Raw genomic sequence first — 6,000 nt, forward strand, 5'->3', positions numbered from 1 at the left:
CGAAATCAAAGTCACCCCACCTGACGGTAAATGAATCGATTCGTTCGTGAACGAGTCACTTATACGAATCAATTCGTTCGCGAATGATTCACCAAAAATTGAGTAAATAAATTCATTTGTTCCCGAATAATTCACAAAAAATTATTCAATTCGTTCGTGAATGATTCGCCAAGAATTAAGTAAATGAATCGATTCGTTCGTGAACGAGTCACTTATACGAATCAGTTCGTTCGCGAATGATTCACAGAAAGTTATTCAATTTGTTGGTGAATCAGCTGAAGATTTAGATTTATGTGCCCAATGCGCACCAAAACTGATGAAAATGGTATATATATACCCCGTGAAAACGATTTGTATTGTTTATTAACCAAAAGTGTAATGTTTTCCTATCCTATTTCCATTTTTGTCACATTTATAGCCCAGTCAAATAGCGGGAAAAAATGGATGAACCCAGACATAATTGCGACCAAAGGTTTTTTTTTGCGAATATATTGTCTACGGTGGCGTGGTAAACAACATACTAAAAGCCGCCGCCCCTACTCCTCGAGCTAATCTCCCCACAGTGGATCAAAGCCCCCCAAAATCAGTTTTTTGTCAAAAAATTCTGAAATGTCAACTTTTGAGTGAAATGAGCACTGATTATTTAATCTCCTCTCAAATACCTATCAAATGAGCTATCAACCAACTCCCTAGCCCCAAGAAGGGTGGTGCTACGGCCCCTCAAAGTGATGTGATTTCAATAAGTTTACATTTCATCACTTAGGGACTTGGAACCTGTTCTAATCGATCAAATAAAGTCAAACTTGGGGAATGAGATTCTTTTGAGACCTAAAGTCGACCCCTAGAGTGGGGAGGGTCAAATTCGAAAATTACTGAAAGATCATTTTTTTGGAGGGGCATAATATGGTCCCAAATGGATGAAAATGATCCAAAATTATATCATTGGTCAGTACTCCCATTGTGATCAACGTATCCAAATTTCAGCTTCCTAGGTCATCCCCACCCCATTTAAGGCGGAATTAAGGTGGAAACCCCCCCCATTTTACCCCTATTTTCGGTTTTTCCTCCTTAAAAGCAGTGGGGATGACCTAGGAAGCTGAAATTTGAATATGTTGATCACAATGGGAGTACTGACCAATGATACAATTTTGGACCATTTTCATTCATTTGGGACCATGTTCAAATTCTAGCATTTTTCCAAAATTGCAAAAAGTTGCTATACCTTCTTTGGCTTATTTTGATCGTGATAAGTGATCACTAAACATAAAGGATCGACAATGTGGAAAAATTCTCAACAAAATGAACAATTTAACACCGCAGAGTGCATCTTTCTATTTTTTTATGTGAGCAAAAATCAGCTCCTTCAAATGCGAGGTAGGCAAACATGCATATTCGTATTCGTACTCCGGAAGGGTTGCCTATGTTCAGCGGTGGCAGCCTTTGTATAGCGGGTGTAGCAGCTTGCTACACCTGGAAAAAATTTGCTACACCCAGAAAAACAGTTTGCTACACACAGAAAAAATTCGCTACACCCAGAAAAAAATCATCCTCTTATTTTACATGATTGATGGTTATAATTTACGTTTTTACGCTTTTAACAATAAGTTTTCAAATTTAAGAAAAAAAATCTGTTGTATAAGTACAGAAGTTGGTACAACTGTCTGAGTTGGCTTTTCTCTGCTGTCTGCACTGATAATTTTAAAAAATCTACATTCCACTGGTTACCAGTTGCCGCTATTAAAATTCAATGGCATGTACAAATCCGATTTGAATGGTTCAAGACTCTTATTACATTGCGATGTATTTTTAGACTATTTTGTAGAAAAAAAAGGTCGGACTCCTGAGTCCTTACAGGAAGTATTGGACTTTTACTCCTCAGAGACAACTTTATGGAATGTCACCAGTGAAATGAAACGACTTCCCGGTAAACACACCGAACGCGAATCGCCGGCGGAAATCGCGGTCGCGAAAATCGCGTTCGATTCGCCGGCGAATAGAAGGCAGAAATCGCAGTGAAAAAAATGAAAAATCTCCTTGCAAAAATCGTAGGCGTATCGCGGGCGAATAGACGGCGGAAATCGCAGTGAAAAAAATGAAAAAACTCGTTGCGAAAATCGTAGGCGTATCGCCGGCGGATTCAGCAGTGATATTTTGAACGCGATACTCGCGTTCTATCCGCCGGCGAATCGAACGCGACAATCGCGCTGAAAAAATTTGAAAAAAACACTGCTGAATCCGCCGGCGATACGCCTACGAATTTCGCAACGATCTTTTTCATTTTTTTCAGCGCGATTTCCGCGGTCTATTCGTCGGCGAATAGAAGGCGAATTTAGTAGAGTTCTTTTACAATATTTTTCATGCGATTTTCGCATTTGTTTCGCGTTCAATCGAGTGAGCATTCAGATGTTCTTACGCAAGCATGCAATAACGAGCAGAATGTTGTGTTTTTTTTTATCTTTTCGTTCGTGTTTATTTCAAATTGGTTTTCTGGTGTTGAATTTTGATTAATTTTTTTGGAGTGATAACGAACAATTTTTTTTCGTGGTGTGTACATAGAATAAATTTTTCGGCGATGAGTCAGATTGGAATTTTTTTGTGATTATTTCTAATGAATTTTTTTTTACCAATTTTTGACACTTTTTTGTGATTTTTAAAATAAATTTTTCACTGTATTGATTCAAATTTAATTTTTTTATTCAGCTTGGAATTTTTCATGGTGATTTTGAACTGTTTTTTAGTGATGAATTCTGATAAATTTTTAATGATTTCAAATGGATTTTGTATGGTGACTTAGAATAATTATTCTAAATCTCCATAATTCAATTTTTGTGTTTTTGGTTATTTTAATAAATTACAATTGATGTTGTTGCATTCTTGTGTGAAGTGATTTACCCAAGTATAGGTACTTCATCGTTTTTTCTTTTGTTATTTCCTAGTTTGTCTTCCTACATCAGAATCAGAAAGCATTCTTCACTTAATTTACTCGTTATTTATTTTGTTTTCTTGATTTTTAATTATGTAAACTAGTAAATTACTCGTAAAATTAATTGAAGAATACGTTCTGATTCTAATGTGGGAGAAAAAACTAGGAAAAAACCAAAGCAAAACATCATTGCGATTATCGCCTTCGAATCGCCTTCGAATCGCGTTCTGATATCGCTGCGATTTCCGCCGACGAATCGCCTTCGAATCGCGTTCTATTTCAACAGCGATATCGCTGCGATTCCCGCCGGCGTATCGCCTTCGGATTTCGCTGCGGAAAAAGCGGACATTTTCGCCGGCGATTCGAACGCGATTCCCGCCGGCGATACGCCGGCTGCCAATACGATGATCGCCTTCTATTCGCTGGCGTATCGCGTACTATGTGTTTACCGGGTTTGTACTCTAGTATTGACTATGCCAGTATTTTCTGTAACCTGTGAACGATCATTTTCAGCATTGAAATTATTAAAAACATATCTCCGAGCTGTTATGATTGCAAAACGTTTAAATAACATCGCTATTCTCTACACATATAAAAGTATCTACGGAGAAGAATTACTTCGCGAATTGGACAATATTATGAATTCATGGATCGAAAGAAATAAATATCGACGTTCAGCTTTTATGATTATGTAATAGGTTGTTTTTCTAAGGACATGGCTGTAAAACTGATTCTGTATTATTTTTTTTTGGTGTTGGTTTTCGCATTTTTTTGCTTGGTTTTGTTTTACTAACAAGGGAGGTGCCCCAGGTGACATGCGCCGATTTAAATGATTCTTGCACCATTGGATAGAGGACATCGAACATAGTCTACCACAAAATTTTCAGCTGCTGAAGTTGATATTTCGATTTTTCAGAGCAATTTTTCGATTTTCACATAGCAATTTTGAAAAATTGGCCAAATATAATCGGCGCAGGTCGCATACCAAAACCTTTAATATTATTTGGGCATTAATACATATGATGAGACTAGCCCAAGGTGAAATTTTCAGCTGCTGAAGTTGATATTTGATCCCCCAGGGCGATTTTTTGATTTTCACATTGCAATTTTGAAAAATTGGCCAAAAATAGTCGGCGGAGGTTGCATACCGAAACCTTCAATATTATTTGGGCATTTCAATACATATGATGAGACTAGCCCACCGTGAAATTTTCAGCTGCTGAAGTTAATATTTGACCCTTCCAGGGCGATTTTTCCAATTTTCACAATTGCTATGTGAAAATCGAAAAACTGCTCTGAAAAATCGAAATATCAACTTCAGCAGCTGAAAATTTTGTGGTAGACTATGTTCGATGTCCTCTATCCAATGGTGCATAATCATTAAAATCGGTGCATGTTACCTGGGGCACCTCCCTTGTAAGTAGGTATGTTGATACGATTTTCTTAGGTGTACAATAAACAATTAAAAATACCTCTTTTCTTGTTTGTATTCAATCAATTTACAACTCGAAAATTTTCGCTACACCCGCTACACCCAGAAAAAATCAACACTTTTTTATTTCGATAAATTCGGGTTTCGCTACACTCGGCAAAAATCTAGGCTGCCACCACTGCCTATGTTACTGGTGAAATTGTAATATTCTGTACCGGGACACCCTGTATAAACCGCAACCGAAATAATAATTTGAAGATACTTATTCAATCTTCCATAATTCGGCGTACCTATAGAATTTGATAAAAAGTGAACACAATAATAATATGGAGAAACAGGTGAGCATAAGAACTATTAAATTTCAACGATCCACGATCCTAATCAATTTTTATATTTTCTTTTATTGCATTTTACACAGTCAATTACCCACATACCTGTCTATGTTGGTTTTTTTTTTTTTAGTATTTTTCTGGGTGATTAAAATTTAATGCAAGGTATGTATATAAACCTCCAGCGAACTAGCAAATTTTGAGATACTTGAGTTCACATTCTACGTATCACAATTCTGTGTATAGCATTAGATAAAAAGTTGAAACAATAATAGGTACCATGGAGAAACTTACAATTTTCGTGATCGGTTTATTGATTATCTGTATTACAGTAGTTCCAGAAGTAAGTGAATCTAATTAATTAGTAGTTTCATGCTATACTCGCAACAAACAAACTTACCTACTCGTTGTCACTCTCCTTACTGTTTACCTATTAATTTAAATTCTGAAACTTCAGGTTTAAAATCAATGTTCAATTCATGTCAAATTACCAAGCTTTTTGCACTTATTGCGATTTTTTTCTTTTTTTTTTTTTAATTAGATGAAGAAATAACATCAGTTTAATCAATAAAATTTCAAAATATCGTCTTCGTTGCAGATCGAATCTCGACGAAAAGATACTCTAATGGATTTTGGAATGGAATCGGTGGAATATTCTGATACGTGTTGTAGTATGAATGGAAAAACATTTTCTGATAAAGAAACTTGCAAGAAGAAGTGTAAAAAAGGGTGTCAATCCAAAGGATGTGGCGGAATGAAACGCTGTTCGATGGTAAAGGACATACATAAGCACATTTATGGTTGTTTTTGCCAAATGGAATGATCAACAGGTACCTATGTGCATAAGGTCAAAAGATCAAGTATTTTGACCTGTTGATCTAGGTTTTATTGTCCTATTATAATATTAATATCACAATAAATCCATCCTAAACTCAATCAATTTTATTTATGCCATGCTCACATTCATGAATTTGATATGATATTGTTGTGGAGAAGATAAGGTAAGTAGGTAAGTACGTACAATGTAATAAGACTGGAGCAAACCTGTGCAATCTCTAAAAAAAATTTTAGTGATTACAATACTCTTGAGTGTATGGGTAGTTCTATCAATTTTACACAATTTCGCAGTATGTTTCCTCGCCAAAAAAAAAAAATTTTTGAGAATTTTTTTTTGGTTGGAATGGTTAATATATACACTTGAGACTTCATTGATAGTGTTGTGCCCAATTCATATCTCTCAGGGGAGGGGGGAATTTCGAATGAAAACTGGTCTTTTTTGAGAGAACTGATCACCTACAAAATTAAGAAATGTGTTT

At 35.9% G+C, this 6,000-nt stretch overlaps 1 long non-coding RNA gene across 1 annotated transcript; it reads left to right on the forward strand.

Annotated features, from left to right (window-relative positions):
* Positions 1-4,507: 4,507 nt before the first annotated feature.
* Positions 4,508-5,620, forward strand: LOC135838992 (uncharacterized). Its single transcript, XR_010557508.1, has 2 exons — positions 4,508-5,027; positions 5,283-5,620. It is a non-coding gene; the product is annotated as an uncharacterized LOC135838992 (long non-coding RNA).
* Positions 5,621-6,000: the final 380 nt, after the last annotated feature.

Source organism: Planococcus citri, chromosome 3 (assembly GCF_950023065.1).
Source record: "Planococcus citri chromosome 3, ihPlaCitr1.1, whole genome shotgun sequence".
In the NCBI taxonomy this organism is placed as follows: domain Eukaryota; kingdom Metazoa; phylum Arthropoda; class Insecta; order Hemiptera; family Pseudococcidae; genus Planococcus; species Planococcus citri.